The following is an 18,230-nucleotide window of genomic DNA, read 5'->3' on the forward strand; positions in this document are numbered from 1 at the left end:
AGGTTCAGTTGTTGAGAAATCTTGTCTGTGTCACAGTGTGGGTGTGAGTCCATTTTCATTGCTTAAGTTGTTCAAAGTTATACAATTCTAATTTATGTTTATTTTCAATGATTTCCTCTTAGGGTCTTACCTTCCTTTCAAACAATTTATCAAAGATTATATCAGTATATAATATCATGACATGTGTGGTAAAGGTGTGAGAAGAAAAGAAGATCAATTTTACATGGTGAAACAAAACTTTGAAGCCATATATACACAAAAACAGAATGTAAATTATAAGACAGCTATTTGTTATTCACATGCTAGACAGTTATGTCAATATTTTGGTTTTGTTTTAGACAAAATTTTGATGACTTGAAAGAGGAAAGTTGATTTACATGTCAATATTGATAATCTTTTTGCTGGCTGATTTACTTTATAAGTTTTGGAATGATAAAGCAGTTTAAAGTAGGGATTTATACAATATTTTCTGTTTGGTGTCATGTTTGTTATCAGAATGTGACAAATGTTATAGACTTCTGATTTATGGGTGAACCACTAAACTTACAGATCCTACCAAAGGGTCATGGCTAAAGTGTCTTCATATGATTTCAGTTGTGGTAAAGTCCTGCACATAGACTTAAGAGAGCATGCAGCTTTTCCTGATGTTACGTTTTTTAGCTTGACTATTAGAAAATTAGAGAGCTATTGTACTCACACTGGCATTAGTGAAGGCGTCACCTTCACTCTTTATCTCAAAACTCCTAAATGAAATAGGTTGAATCTTCACACACTTTATTTCATTATTACCTAACATGATGGTAACAGGTCCTATAACTCTTGAGTAACCTATTTAGAGAGTTTACTATCCCTTTTCTTACTGTGAAGCACTGAGAATTATATAGGTTTAATGTGCTGTTTCTGCTTTTTTTTCCTGCCATATAAGGATTGGTTTGAACAGAAGTTTTGTCATTCTGTACATCAGTGTGTGTTCATGAATGTCATGTTTTTGTATAAATTATAGGAAGCTTAGAGAGTTCATTTTTAAGGTTTTAAGTGAGAAGTTAAAATGACGTAGGCAGCCACTCTAAATCTTCAATTTTGAACCCTAATTACAAGGTTTAGAGATCAAGTGGGTCCATTAGTGTGACATACTTGAACATATATCATAATCTAGTCACTATTCTTATCATGAACTAATATAATTTTTTTGTCACTTTATGTCTTTAAGAGTGTCATATAAGACACGTTTTAAGTTTTTACCCATGCAGGGGTAGCAAAATTAATTGACCATATTGCCAAGGTTGTCTAAGCAAAAATTTTCAAGAACTTCCTATATAAATAATCAGGCAAGTTAAGAAATGCTTCAGATAAGAAGTGGGCAAGTAAGTCAAAATCAGATTTTGCCAGTCCTGCTATGTGACCAGTGCTGTCTGATCATGATCTGCACTGTTCTCTATTCAGCCTGGCAGGTTGTATTTGAATTTTTTTAAATGATTATGATTGAAAGATGGGCAATTCAATTTTATAACAATTTCAACCAATACAACCTACCTTTATTATCTCAAACCATATACTTAGAGGCAGTGTCATGAAACTTTGTAAACAAAGCATATGTTACAGTAGAAGATCAGTTATTTTGATAAAAAAATAATGTAGAGATGGGCCAAAATGTCAATTCCTGTGGTAGGTTGCTGAGTTTAGGATATCATTGCTACCGAAAGAAACAGTATTATTCTTGTATGTTTATTGTATGGTATGTGATTTTTGTATTGTATTGCTTAGAGAGGGGAATGTAAACAATGTAACAGATAGTTCATGTAATGTATACATTGTCTTTGAAACCTATCACATTACGGTCTAATTGAACGTGTAAAAGAAGAAAGAATCCTGTATATTTCAAGTATTTGTATTGTTAAACCATACTTTATTACATTGTCATAAAATTTAAATGTCTTTGTTAAGCTAGGTGTTTTATTGTGGATTTGTTTTAAGGATCGTGTTAGAATATGATGGAATTTTAAACGTTTGAAAGCAAAATAGTAAGTTACAATTTAGACACATTTGAAAATTAAATTATATAATAATTATTAGAAAAAAAGCAGATTTGATTGTTATTTTCCTGAAATTCATGTTATTGTTTTTTCCCATGAATCGGGGATCATTGATCTGTATATTGTCCTCTACCATCATGTCATACAAGAAATAATCTGGATGAAAAAACTGTGTAATATTAGAAAAAAAAGAAAATTCTCCAAAGTTGGGAAAGCTGAGGCTGTCTGTTTTCGTAGCAAAATAATGAAAATATGAACATTTTAAAGAGACATTTCAATTTATTTAAACTATTTTATCATATTTTAATGTGATAATTTGAAATATTAGTAGAACATTAGATTTTCTGTTATTTTCTGGTGGCATGCTGCTTTAAACTGTCTGAAATAATAATGAAATTCTGTGTTACTAATTTTCTCTTTTCCAATAATTGATTAAAAAAAAAGACGAACCAGCATAAGGCTAGCTGCACATCAGACTATTATGTAGTGTTGGCTGACGAGCTTCTCATTTTGATGTTCCCAAATTGATAATGGCATGTCCCAGAAAATTACATCCATTTCATAAGTGTTGATACTATTGTATTTAGTAACCAAATCCAGTAACGATTTAGTATACCCTTACCTGTATCAAAAATCAACTGAAATCTGAGAATGTTGAAAAAAATCTGTACTGACAGCTGAAAGTTACCTTGACCTGTTGAAAATGTCATGTAATTGTAACTGTGAATTAGGACAAGCAAGTTGCAATGTAAACTGTTTTTATGGGTCATTAAAATTTTAATGAACACCCTATTCCTGCACATACTGTATCAATTTGCATATTTCAAGAGTATCAATTATGTATCTTATTGTATGATTCGAAACTGACACTTTGATACAATATATATTATAGTTGATATACAGTAGATATACAGAATGTAATCTGGCTTAAATGCTTTAGAATATGATGATGACCAGCTATAGTATGGTTAAAGATATAAATATACCTACAGGGCAGCTACATCACCCATTTTTGTGTGTATGTTAAATTATTCAGAATTGTTATCCCCCGCCGATGGTATCGGGAGGGGGATATAGTTTTGGCGTTGTCCGTCCGTCCATCAGAATTTCGTTTCCGGAGTAGTTCTGTGCAACTACTGGCTGGAATTCAACGAAACTTTATGGGAATCATCAATATCAAGAAGAGATGCGCATATCGTCGGCTTGTTCCGGTCCGACCCTTTAACTCAGAGTTATGGCCCTTGATTAGTTAAATAGTATGCATATAGAGTAAAAATCGTTTCCGGAGTAGTTCTCTGCAACTACTGGCTGGAATTCAACGAAACTTTATGGGAATCATCAATATCAAGAGGAGATGCGCATATCGTCGGCTTGTTCCGGTCAGACACTTTAACTCAGAGTTATGGCCCTTGATTAGTTATGTAGTATGCATATAGAGTAAAAATCGTTTCCACACCACTTCTCTGCAACTACTGGCTGGAATTCAACGAAACTTTATGGGAATCATCAATACCAAGAGGAGATGCGCATATCGTCAGCTTGTTCCGGTCAGACACTTTAACTCAGAGTTATGGCCCATGATTAGTTATGCAGTATGCATATAGAGTAAAAATCGTTTCCGCGCTTCTTCTTTGCAACTACTGGCTGGAATTCAACGAAACTTTATGGGAACCTTCAATACCAAGAGGAGATGCGCATATCGTCGGCTTGTTTGGGTCAGACACTTTAACTCAGAGTTATGGCCCTTGATTAGTTATGCAATATGCATATTGAGTAAAAATCGTTTCCGGAGTAGTTCTCTGCAACTACTGGCTGGAATTCAACGAAACTTTATGGGAATCATCAATATCAAGAGGAGATGCGCATATCGTCGGCTTGTTCCGGTCAGACACTTTAACTCAGAGTTATGGCCCTTGATAAGTTATGTAGTAGGCATATAGAGTAAAAATCGTTTCCGCACTACTTCTTAGCAACTACTGGCTGGAATTCAACGAAACTTTATGGGAACCTTCAATACCAAGCGGAGATGCGCATATCGTCGACTTGTTTGGGTCAGACACTTTAACTCAGAGTTATGGCCCTTGATTAGTTATGCAGTATCCATATAGAAAAAATATTTGTTTCCTCGCTACTTCTCTGCTACTACTGGCTGGAATTCAATGAAACTTTATGGGATACTAAGAGGAGATGTGCATATAGTCGCCTTGTTCCAGTCAGATACTTATAACTCAGATTTATGGCCCTTGATTAGTTATGTAGTATGCATACATCTCATTGGCATTTCCAGATTTTACTATTTAACACAAAGTTATGACTCTGTTAATTTGCCCTGAATATTTATCAAGTTCAGAGAATTTTACTGTTTATGCCATGATTAATATATAAATAAAGCCTTATGTCTTCAGTTGTTGTGTTAATTATAACCAGTACTCGGCGGGGGATATAAATTCAACGAATTTGCTTGTTAAATTTGTCTTTTGACGTCTTATCTGTGATACGCAGGCTTCATAACCTCTGATCCCCTTTCAAAATTCCATTTTATTTAGTTCCGCCCATTGTTTTCTCGTTTAGGGCATACGCCTTTTATTACTTGGGGACCATACGCCGCTTTTCATGGAATGGCACGGAAGTGTCACATTGAAGGTTCCATGATAACCGCCGTATGAACACATCTGCGGATGTTTCTAAATTCAAAATTTTACTATTTCATGTTTGAATGTTGAATTCTGCTTAAGCCGGTGCTAGGGGGCGTGGACGGTATCTTGCACCTTCCAGTACCGTCCATGAACACGATGAACAGGCTCAATCAAACCGAGTCTGCAACATTTTCAATATTGCCGTGTTGGGCTTTCTTTAGGGATTCCGTATTTATCTATTTTATGATCACATCCGTGTTATTTGTGCCGTGTGGCGGCTGTAAAAAGTCTCCCCGTACATTTAATCAATGATGTTATATTTTCGATCCTCGAAGATCGTTCAGCACGACATTATTGTTGTGCTTGTGGTATTTTTAGTTTCAACTTTTCGGCATTTTCCAGTTGGGTGGTTCCAATATTCCTACTTGAATAATGTTGAATCACCCTTAGGATATGTTGCTGCTTTTTTAAATTTGTCGAATCACCCTTAGGATATGTTGCCTGCTTTTTAAATTTGTCTTTTGACGCAGGCTTCATAACCTCTGATCCCCTTTCAAAATTCCATTTTATTTAGTTCCGCCCATTGTTTTCTCGTTTAGGGCACACGCCTTTTATTACTTGGGGACCATACGCCGCTTTTCATGGAATGGCACGGAAGTGTCACATTGAAGGTTCCATGATAACCGCCGTATGAACACATCTGCGGATGTTTCTAAATTCAAAATTTTACTATTTCACGTTTGAATGTTGAATTCTGCTTAAGCCGGTGCTAGGGGGCGTGGACGGTAACTTGCACTTTCCAGTACCGTCTATGAACAGGCTCAATCAAACCGAGCCTGCAACATTTTCAAAATTGCCGTGTTGGGCTTTCTTTAGGGATTCCGTATTTATCTATTTCGTAAGATTTTGGTCATGGTAATTTTTCTGCTGTTTTTACTAAAATCATTAAACGTTTTATTAAAAGAGGTTATGACCCTACTATTTTAAGACATACTGCATGTTCAGTGTTCAACCCTTTTACAGTTGGACACTACGCTTTCCTCTTTTGATTGCATCTGACGGACCAAGTTAGAGACTCTATGATGGATAGTTCGTAAAGCCCTTAGGGACTGAATTGTCTTAATGTTCGTCTTCTGCCTTGCTTCGTCGGGCCCTTGTAGGTGATTTTCTAGTTGCTCTGTCTTCCTTTACTACATTGAGTACTTTTGTTACGGTCATTGGGTTAACTTTTATATGTTTCTACATGATCATTTTAGTGTTTTACTTATTTTACCTTTTGTAACCATGACAAGAATTGTTAGAATTTCACTTTGTGGGGATTCATTTTATTTACACTGTCTCGTTTATAAGAACATGGTGGGGCTAAGAGCGAGGTTTGGTGCACCATTCACCGGTTTAAACTCCCGAGCAGTCATTATTATGCTGCTGACCGTTCCAAGGCGGCGCCCCACTTTGTTCCTCAGATGTATGTCTATGTTGTTTCATACTGTTTTGGTGACACTTTTGCTTGTGTCCCTTGTTGTTTTCTCGTCTACGGTAAGTATCTTCCCCATTGCCTCTAGTTTTTATTTCTTTGATTACCCCCCCCCCCCCCCTTTCCCCCGGTCTCCTGTCCCCTTCCCCTTTGTGGGCCTATTATTATTTTCTTTGAATTCCTAATCAGTTACAAATTATTTATCATTTAAAGGAATATGCAGGCAAAATAATGACAAAAATATTAAAATGATCTCTGTACTCCACTCGCGCTAAAATGACATTTCTAAAAGTTTCAGCATGAATTTCTCTTTAAATTCTATATATTTTGGATTTGACACATAAATATATCTATATATGTTGAACAAAATTTAGACGCCCATAGAATCACCGAATAGTTTTAATGACTTGAACAAATCCTTGAAGTTACATTAACAGATATTGTGGATATTGTATGATTGAAACAAGTCAAAATCATTCATTTGACATGTTCTTTAACGTTTCCAGAGTTCGCTGTTACAACAATTGTGAAGTCCTAGCGCTCTAACCTGACCCACGCGGTTAGGAAACCACCATTTCATTCTTTATATGGAGGAAAGTTTTGCTCCTTTGACTGTCTAATATTATCATTTTGAGCATAGGTGTTCGGCGCGTTGATTGGTCACTACCCCCGCACCCCCCCCCCTCACCCCACACCCAAATTATAATGAAAGTAATAGTTCTACAGAGTGCTCTCCTCTTAATTTTTTGTACGGAGTATTTTCATTGGTCTAAGGTTTTCACACGACCAATGAAAATACTCCATACGAATGCTTCCGTTTATACATGTGTACTTTCATTTTGGATTGGAGAATTTGGCATATCGGAAAAAAGGTTTGTTATAGTTTTATAAGATGTTTTGCGGTGAGTTTGAGATTACACATCTTCTGATAACTTGAAATGATCGTAATGACAGCTTTATTTCCTTCAAGAGTAATCAATTCCCTACCATTTGGTACCAAAATATTGAAAATTGGTGAAAAAATGTTGAAGTTATGGAGTTCATATTAAGATGAGTGCTGAAAATTGAGCGGCGAGTTGCATACCTTTACTAAATATATTTGTATCAATTTTTTATTTTTTGTAGGAAATGAAGGTTATTGAATTAAACCAAATATTAAAACATGTTTCAAATGAAAAATACTGTATTTTACATGGTTTTGAGAGGTAGGAGGGCTGTAGAGTGGGGGTGAAGGGGGGGTGCGGGGGTAGTGACCAATCAACGCGCCGAACACCTATGATTTTGAGGGCATTTACAAAATTAGGGATGAAAAAATTCAAAACTAAGAAATGAAAATTTTGCCTGTGTCTCCCTTTAATGATTAACCTGTCCGTGCTCTGTCCTGTTTTTGTTTGGGGTCCGCCTGGGCTCCTTGCCATTGGTTCTTGTTGCTGGGTCATATGGGGGTTGCGTTCATTGAACGCCGCCTTTCCTTGTTGATCTTGTTTATCATATTGTATTGCTTCAAACAAATACTATGGAAATTATAGAATATTTTACATATTCTATTTGCTGGTTCGCTTCATTATCAAATTTATAATAATAATATATAGTTAAAAAATATCCGCCCAACATGGGACTCGAACCCATGACCCTCAGATTAAAAGTCTGATGCTCTACCGACTGAGCTAGCCGGGCGATATATGCCTGCGATCGCAGTTATTGTTATTATATAATCGTATAGACAGATTGCACAACTGAAGTGCAATAATCAATATTAATTATCATAGTATTTCCTAATGTGTTTCTTAACACTGCTGATATATTGTTATTTTATCTGAACCTTAAGATACTTATTTTTTGTGAGTGCGCGTGTGCATGCTTGTGTGCGTGTGTGTGTGTGTGGGGGGGGGGGGTAAGAGATGTAGCCATTTCTTCGAATCAGAAAAATGAATGAAATTTAAGTGGTTTCATTATCTTTCAAAGCTTTTCATGAACAATATTGTTTTTAATTTATGGAATATTAAAATAGATAAATACTGAATCCCTAAAGAAAGCCCAACACGGCAAAATTGAAAATGTTGCAGACTCGGTTTGATTGAGGCTGTTCATGGACGGCACTGGAAAGTGCAAGTTACCGTCCACGCCCCATAGCACCGGCTTTAGCAGAATTCAACATTTAAACGTGAAATAGTAAAATTTTGAATTTAGAAACATCCGCAGATGTGTTCATACGGCGGTTATCATGGAACCTTCAATGTGACACTTCCGTGCCATTCCATGAAAAGCGGCGTATGGTCCCCAAGTAATAAAAAGCGTGTGCCCTAAACGAGAAAACAATGGGCGGAACTAAATAAAATGGAATTTTGAAAGGGGATCAGAGGTTATGAAGCCTGCGTATCACAGATAAGACGTCAAAAGACAAATTTAAAAAGCAGGCAACATATCCTAAGGGTGATTCAACATTATTCAAGTAGGAATATTGGAACCACCCAACTAGAAAATGCCGAAAAGTTGAAACTTAAAATACCACAAGCACAACAATAATGTCGTGCTGAAAGATCTTCAAGGATCGAAAATATAACATCATTGATTAAATGTACGGGGAGACTTTTTACAGCCGCCACACGGCACAAATAACAAATAAATAACAAATTAATAATAATAATTAAGTTTTGACTTTATGGAATATTAAGAAATTCTTTTTCAACATGTAAATTACAATACATGTATTTTAAAAAAAAATTACCGCTGTAGGCACACCTCTTTACTTCTATACTTTCATTAGTCTTTAATGATAATAAGGGATTTTTTGCGACCTGCGTGGGCAGAAAACCAAAACTTAAGTCGATCCAGGTAATTTTTTTTTAAATAAGGGCAAAAAAAAGAAGAAAAGAAACAACAACAAACAAACAAAACTCATTCTCTATATGGCAAGCTCTCCACGTTTTGATATAAAAGTGATATATTTTTTTTAAGAAGTAACTGAAGAAAATGAAAATAATTACTGGAACGACCTGACTAAAGGTTTTCTGAGCCCCCCCCCCCCTCACAGCATCACGCAAATCGGAAAATGGCACGTGTATTAGACACCGTGCATTTGAAAGACGTAAACTTGAAACCTTATCAACAAAGCTATATATATATTGAAAACAAGTATGACCTTGTGAAAGCTTGATATTAATTTCAAAAAAGTGCGTTCAACAGACTACTGCTTTTCTCTTGTTTACATTTGTCAGGTTCGAAAGAAACTACGTCATGTATTTATGTGACGTCATGTTGTGGTGAAGGGGTACCCTAAAGGGAATCTTATTTCGACGTTTCATTTGAAGCAGCAATGATTTATTTTAAAGTCGTCTAAGCTCGGCAGGGGAAGGGTAATAAAATTATTATTTTGGTTTTGGAGTGATATATGTGGATATATTACTTGCCAAGATAAAATATCACCCGAGCCGTTATAAAATCTTGACAGGTAATATATCCACATATATCACGCCAAAACCAAAATAACATATAATTTTACCTATCCAGATTTTTTCCGACTATTTGATTGGATATTGATGACCCGAAAGAAATTGATATTACCGAGCCAGACGGGTAATATGCACAATAAATTTCCCCGTTGGGTACCCCACGTTGTAAACAACATGCGTGGTGGCGATGCGCGTACGGTTTGATCCTACACGATGTAAATTCCAACTAACAAGCACTTTTTAACTGTCAAATGATAAATTTTTACCAAAATAGAGTCATGATACATATTCTCATCAGTATTGAAAACAAATATGACATTGTGAAAGCTTGATATTAATTTCAAAAAAGTGAGTTCAACAGACTGCTCCTTTTCTCTTGTTTACATTCGTTACGTTGGAAAGAATATACGTCATGTATTTATGTGACGTCATGTTGTGGTGAAGGGGTACCCTGAAGGGAATCTTATTTCGACGTTTCATTTGAAGTAGCAATGATTTATTTTAAAATCGTCTAAGCTCGACAGGAGAAGGGTAATAGAATTATTATTTTGGCTTTGGAGTGATATAATGTGGATATATTACCTGTCAAGATAAAATATCACCCTCGCCTAACGGCTCGGGTGATATAAAATCTTGACAAGTAATATATCCACATTTATCACTCCAAAACCAAAATAACATAGATTCTATAATATATATATATTTCCTCCAATACTGTAGAGTTAAATGTTATAATGCAAAGATGATTCTATATCTACAAAGTAAGAATATAATTTATAACAAAACAGAAACACAGATAATCAATATACTAATGTGATGACCAATAAAACATTAATCACGTAAACAAATGACATGATTGTTAATAAAACATTGAACATAAATGAAAGTTTGCATATAGCAATGAAACATCAGCATACATCAATTAACATATCATTGTTAGATAATCCTTGGCATGGTTAAATAGAACAATCATTCTTAACGATTTTCTGTGATTTCTTTGGAACTGCTGATATAAGTTAAGAATTTGGCATCTTTGATAAAAACATTGTATACGCATATTGTCATTAATATCGAAACTTTTGACCCCACTTAACATCTCTATGAGTTGATTTTCAATGCTCCTACCGGAAATAATTGTGTCCTAGCAAAACAATGAAACACTTTATGTAACGCATATTCGCATGTTACAGTCTTGCAATAGTCACACACAACGTGATATTTTCTTTCGAAATATTTGCACATCAGTTTAAACAATGAAAAGCAAACTTGAAACCTTATCAACAAAGCTAATTTACAACGACCTCAAGATAGAGTAAAAATGTATATTCGGTATTGGTTACCTATCATGAAGTATGATTTAAACACTACAAACACTTATATTTCATTTTACGAATCGGCAGACTAAGATTAACGAATAAAGTATTGAGAAAAATGTGTATAGCAATTTTATATAGATAGAGGGGCACAGGTCATCGTTTAAATTTAGATTTTACCTTTAGATTTTTTTTTCAATCAGGAAGTAAATCACCCGAAACGAAAAGTTGGAGTACAGTTATTCGTTGTTCATGTCGAAAATTCTTAAACTTGAAGTCGATTTTGTACAATGGAAGTTTATTATTAACTATCATTTCACTTGAATTTAATAACAATGGGAAACAATCAGGATAAGCCATTAAAAGGTAAACAACGGTCAATATTATGTACATTAATACAAACTAATTAACTCGTCATGTACACACGAGAGGACACACGCACGTGCACGCATGATGATTTGCTATTATTCGCCTTGTCCTTGTTCAAATCTTGTGCACTCCATTTTGTTCGTTGCCTTCCTTGGTGCATTACCTATGCTTCTGTGTGGTTGGGTACTGTTGCTTGACTAGGTTTAGTAAATGTGGATTGTGGATCTTTTTTTTCTTATACCAGTGGCTGTAAAACAAAAAAATAAAGACATTTATTAATAGTATATAAATAACGCATGGGTAATAAACTGTCTATTTATATGGTTATAATCTCTAAATTCTGATCATTCTGTATACAGAATACTCTCTTCGCATTGTTTTTGACAAAGTGCATTTACAAAATAACGATGATATCCTACCTAGCAGGCACTCAACGTTGTTTCAACGTAACGTTGTTTCAACGTTGAAACAACGTTGAAATATGTTCGTGACGTTGTTCAACCAATATTCAACTGTGGGCGACCATACGGTCATATTGCCAATGTATATTCAACGTTGATACAACGTTGTATATGGTCGAAGTTTTACATTTAGTTTAATCATTATATAAACTTTTATACTACTAATTTTGTGTTACATGTATTATTCCTTTATTGAATCAGTCTGTAAGTGATTTTAGTCAAGAAAATTTGCGTTACAATCTTTTCCCGGATATTCAAAATTAGTGCTAAAACAAATTAAATTGGAAATAATTTTTCACTTTCTATTAACGCTTTAAATATTAGTTAATATGTTTTGTTTTATTTTTTAGTTCTTTATGAATAATATTAATTAATTTATTGATATTAGTCAAAACGCCGTTTATAAAATAACGCTGGCCAGGTGAAGTAATTGTTGCGGTCTATATGGTTTTGTTTGTTGTCTATGATTATGGTTCGTGCAAATGGTGGCGCTGTTTCGAAAATTTGAAAACAACAGGATTCGGCAATTTATTTGGATTTCGGAGGTATTACCGTTATGTTTTACTTTAGTTTACTGATTATTTTCTAAAATATTATTATCCATTCTTAAAATTCTACTTTAATTTATTTTATGAAATAAATGAGAGATGAAAACACATGATTGAGTTGATTTGACACGTTTTCGCGACCTAATTGAATGATTTGGGTTCGGCAGGCCTTATAAACACGAAGTTACTGATGTCCTAGGCAATTTATGATTTTACAAATCTTGTCCTTTAATTTATTTTTTCATATTATTAGACATTTTTCTGTACAATATCCTAATTAAAATTTAATCAATTATAAAATTGAAACCTATCAAGTAGTTCGGCCCACATAATTTACGTCCCAAGACGATTCGTCAATAAAACTATGTTTATATTTTAGTAATAGTATAATACAGTGTTAATTAGTTTGATAAAAATACATTATTATGAAGTTACATAACAAAGTTGAGTGTTAAACTTTAAAGTTATATAAAATTTATAGGGAATAAAATATATATTTCTATTTTATTATAAATAATTTTATATTCTAGATCCTGGTCTTGGCTGAAATTTAGAGTATTGCAGCTGTAGCCTGTATACTATACATTCAACATGAAAAAGGACTGTCGGGTTTGTTAAATTGAAATTAATTCTTATTAATTTATATATTTGAATTTCTTTACAATACAAAGTATAAATTTTTCAACTACTGGATATTTATCTTGTCTTAAAATAAATTATTTTCAGAATATTCCTGTAACATTATTAATATAAAATTTACATTTCAGAATGCTGCATAAAATGGTCTTAGCTAGAGCCTAGAATAATAATTTCTTGGGAATATGCTGCAAATAACTGATGGGGAGCAGTTTTTCTTACCAATCATAGGTGAGACTTTTAAATAGCTTCTTTTTTAAAAGATTTTGTTGTTTTATGTACAGTATTTGCTGTCAATATGATACTTAGCTATGTTTCAATTTCTATGCTGTTTTATGATGTAAATTAGAGATAAGCATTTTAAGATAAAAACAAATCACTAAGTTGAGTAATTATATGTATAATTTGAGATTGACCAAGTCACTTTTAACTACACACTTCTTATTTTTAAGCAGTAAGAGTACTCAAACACTTGACATACCAAGAAAGATCTAGAAGAAAAGATTGAACAGATTGTACCTTAATTGTTTAACTATTAAAGTGAATTAAGCTGCAGTTGAACTGTATTTTTGAAATAAAATATCTGAAGTATTTAATATTGTCTTGATATTTTGTTAAACTTGGTTACTTTGCTTTATATCCAAAAATTAAAGTATAGTAGGTTTTCAACGTTGAAATGACATTGAAACTTCAACGTTGTGCCAACGTTGAAGCTGCAACGTTGTATCAACGTTGAAATTTCAACGTTGTTTAAACTTTCAAATCCGAATATAAATCCAATCTTATTTCAACGTTGAAATCTAACCATAATTCAACGTTGAAACAACGTCGATGTGCCTGCTGGGTATGTCTGTCCACCATATCTGTATATAACTTTTCACTGATTAAAATTGTTAAAAATCTTTTGTTGCATACTTTAATTGTCTGCATAATCCAGTTGGACATATAATTATTCACATTTCCATTACTTCCGTTGAAAACGGATGTTTACTTTTTGACTATTAAACCAAAAGTTACTTTATACGTGAAAAACACTTCAGGTTGCAAACAACTAAAGTTTAGGGATGTTTTAGTTACTCTGGTGGTGATGTGCTATTGTGGTGAACTTCGAAAAAAAGAATGAATCAAGAAAAAATGGCGGTCATTTTATTGCATTTATTTAGAAAGTAGACCACGTGACCAGATTGTATACTGTTAAAAAGTACTTTGTCTATGTAACAGTACAAAATACTTAGTAACATAGTACACTTACAAGAAGAGTAAAAATAAATTCCAAAGGCCTACGGAAAATTAACACTACGAAAAAAGTAAGGGGTTATAATATTAATTTGCTACTTCAGCTAATGTTATATTAATCATCAGTCCATTTTAAAAGTACTAAACTGGGATTTTATATATTACCGGACAAAATATAATGTTTTTTCGCTGTAACTTTTATTTGAAATAATAAAAAAGAATGAAATTTTACCCAAATAATTGTGGGTTTTTAATATACGTAAATATTCCTTTATTAAACATAAAATTCAACATTTGACCGGGTAGAAATGTGTCTTTTAAAGTAGGGCATTAAAAAGAGGAAAAAATCGTCTAGACAACTCAATTACCCGGACATTGCGTTTAAAAATATTTTGAAGTCTTAAATTGAAAATAAGCAAGGAAACTACGACTATGAATGCAATGTTAAGATACTGAAAAAAAACCCAGTATGTCCACTAAAATAGGACACGACAGCCATGCTTGTTACGAGAGCCAATATAGGGTGTAATTAAAATTAACACTATTAACTCTCAATGAAACATATTGATTCTTCATAAATCCTTTAACGTAAGAAACATTTTGATATTCAAATGGAAATTCTGTTCTTTGTCATACAGTTTCCTTTTTGTCATCATGTAGCATGTTGCAAAAGCCGTAAAACCTATTTTATTTATATACATGTAAAGTTTCCTCCCATGGGCGTAACCCGTTTCCTTATATGTTTTTAATTTGCATTTTTTTGTAAAAGACAACAACAATGAGATGTTGTTTGAACGAAATTTAAAATTACTTTTTATCATTAAAATATGTTACGATTGTCTCCTGAGGTAACGTTGAGAAGAATTAAAAGTAAAACCTATCTAAAATAACCCATTAAGGGCCTCATTATAGGGGATGCGCAGGACAGATTATTCCCCCGCATGACCAGGTCATGGAATAACTAGTAAACAAAAGGGTATTTAAGTAAATAAAGAACTGAATCAAAAATATTTGCCTGAGAGTGGTTTTGTTGTTATTTACTTTGAAGTAGTAAGTGTGTGTACGATTCAGGCCGGATGATTTTTTAATCGAAGCAAAAAATAAAGCCTTATTTGACAGGAATAGATTTTGTCCGGTAAACTGATTTGCCGGTAAACATGTAGGATCCCAGTATAATGAGATGTTTCCAGATTTTTTTTTTAACTAATGATTTCTTATGCTAAAGTGACAACGTAATTGATAAAAGGAAATTATAACCATCTCATATTCCCGCAAAACATATGTCTGATCATTTTGTTTTACAGAACATACAAGCTACAGTAACAAAGCTCCGTCCAGGAGAAAAACACATTACATCATCTGATGTTTCGATTATCACAAACATGGCTGTGTCTGCATTTGATTTCGGATACAACATGTCGTTTCGTTTAAAAAATGACGATTTCATGAGTTTCATTTCATTAATGGTTCGAAAGCCGAGAATAAGTATTCCGTATTTAATCATAATAAGAAGATATGGTCTTTAGGAGGTTCAAGGATGTGTCTGGAAAGAAATCAATTGCATACTTTTATTCTGAAAAAAACTTCATGTAACAGTTTCCCTGCACAGACTCAATCAAACCCAGGCTGCTTTTTTTCTTCCAGATTTTCATACTAAATTCCCAAAACCGCCTTTTCCTATAATATATTTTTGGGGGTTCTAGATTTGGTTAAGGAATTTCCCTTCGTTTAATGCCAAACCCCCCCTTTTAATCTTTGTTTTCATATTTTTAAAAATTCAAATGGCCGCCCAAAAAAAAGGCCCAAATTTGACTAAAAAAATTAAAAAAAAATCCCTTTAAATCCAAAGCGGCAAAAAATTTAAAAAGTTGCAGGCTTTTGAGTTTTTTTGTTTTTTTTTGAATTTAAAAACCCGAGCCTGTTAATTTGGGCCCCCTACTGTCAAATTTCAAACTACCGTCCCGCCCCCCTTTCCCTCCCCAAGGGTTAAGCAGAATTCAACATTTTTTAAACATGAAATTTGGAAAAATTTTTAATTAATAAAAAATCCGCCAAAATGTGTTCAATACCCGGGGGTAATCATGAAACCTTGTTTGTCAGTTGGGGAAAATGCTGTTTCTGCCCTCAAATCTACCCAAGGGCATAATGAGAAATTTTTTTTAAACGATAGAATATATTGACGTTCAAAAGAGAATATATAAATTTGGTAAAAACTATACCCCTTGGTTACTTTTAACGTTTTAAAAACAAAATTTCGGATGTTTCTTTATTTTCACCTTTGTTCATTTTTAAAATTTGTTTAATCCCTGAAATCAAATGAATTTAAATAGAAGAACTTTTTACGCAAAAACCCAGCTTTTCACTAATTTATTTAAAAATTCCATGAACAAAGGCCCCAAACCCAAACTGATCCGGAAAACCCTTTTTAAATTTTTTCCCCTTTTTTTGGTTTTTCTTTAGAGTTTTTTTTTTTTCCCAAAAACCCTTGGGAAAAAAAAAATTTGAATTTAAAAATTGTTTTTTTAAATGAAATCATTTTTATTTTTAAAAGGGTTTTATCTAAGAGATACAACGGGTTTGAAATGTAAAAAGGGAAATTTCCCAATGCCTGCGTTTTGACGATATTTTAAAAAATTTTTACGCTCCCCAAACGGGTTTTAAAACTTTGTAGAGTCATTTGGAAAAAGGGAAAACATTTAGGAGTTACGGAGACTGACTTTTCATTTACGTTATTACGGGTTCCACCTATATGGGACGACAGACCCAAAAAATTTTTATAAAGGGGAAAGCCCCCTGTAATGGTACATTGTATAAATTTATTTTTATATTATTTTTAAATTTTCAATATTCCTTTTGGGCCTTTTTTTAGTGTTTTTTTAAATTTCTCTCTTTTATACCCTTAAAACGATATTTTATATCCCCGGTACCTTTTTGGTGATCTGCATGGGGGTGGGAAAAACCAATAAAAAATTAAATTTTTGGGTCCAGGGTTCTTTAAGTTTTCTTTCTTTAATTTCTAATTTTCTAATTTTTTCTTTTAACTTTTTACCCTGGGATTTTCCATTTAAGGGGTTAAAAATATCTTTTTTATCCCATTTTTAGAATGCATTTTCCCGCTTTTTTTTCCGGGTCTGGAATGGAAAGCAGTCGGTTTTTTTGCTTTTAGACCCCGAGGCAGCCTCGTTTTGGTCCAAGTTGCCCCACAAGGGAAAAGGGGGAAACCCAGATCCTAGCGGGGTTTTGGGGCATTTAAAAAATTTGTCGTGGTCTTGGGGGAAAAACCTTTTTTATCTTTTTCATAAAAATTTTTCTTCTAAAATTTTCAAACATTTTGATTTGTTTTAAACATTATTTTCGCTGGCCCAAAAATTTGACAATGGTTTTTTTCTAAGTGTTGATAACTTAGTATTTATGTGCAAGGTTAAATTGTCAACAGATTATTATGAGGGGCTGCGTTCCTGCGAACTTGCCTTTACCTTGTTGATCTTTATTCTTGTTGCGTTCATTGAACACTGCCTTACCTTGTTGATCTTGTTTATCATATTTTCATATTTTATTCTTGTTTATTTTTATTTTCCAGTATTTCGCACCTTTCTATACACCTATAGGTTTTTATTTCTTTAATTCTCCCCTCCTTCCCCGGGTCTCCTGTCCCCTTCCCCTGTGTCCGTCGACTTTGTGGGCCTATTATTCAATCATTTTTTTTGTTTTCTTTGAATTCCTTATCGGTTACTAAGTATATCTTCTAATGTATCATTTTAATAATTAGCTTGCCCATGTTCTGCCTTTTTTGCCCTGTCCTGATTTTGTTTGGGGTCAACCTGGGCTCCTTGCCACTGGTTCTTGTTGCTGGATCATGTTGGGGTGAATGCCGCCTTTCCTTGTTAATCTTGTTTATCATATTTTTGGTTGTTCAAACAGTTTACCGGAATGTTTGTTTTATCATAGACAACGCAGTAAATTACATCAATCTATATATCAATTATTGGTTCGTTATTTAGCATATAAATGTATAATATAACATCATATTATTTATAGTAGTTTAAATATTGATATAGGTGGGACCGCTGAT

General features: G+C 33.5%; 1 non-coding gene across 1 annotated transcript; it reads right to left on the reverse strand.

Moving 5' to 3' along the window:
• Positions 1 to 7,747: 7,747 nt before the first annotated feature.
• Positions 7,748 to 7,820, reverse strand: Trnak-uuu (transfer RNA lysine (anticodon UUU)). Its single transcript has one exon. It is a non-coding gene; the product is annotated as a tRNA-Lys (tRNA).
• Positions 7,821 to 18,230: the final 10,410 nt, after the last annotated feature.

Source organism: Ruditapes philippinarum, unplaced genomic scaffold (genome assembly GCF_026571515.1).
Source record: "Ruditapes philippinarum isolate M1 unplaced genomic scaffold, ASM2657151v2 ctg2410_1_1_1_1, whole genome shotgun sequence".
NCBI lineage: Eukaryota > Metazoa > Mollusca > Bivalvia > Venerida > Veneridae > Ruditapes > Ruditapes philippinarum.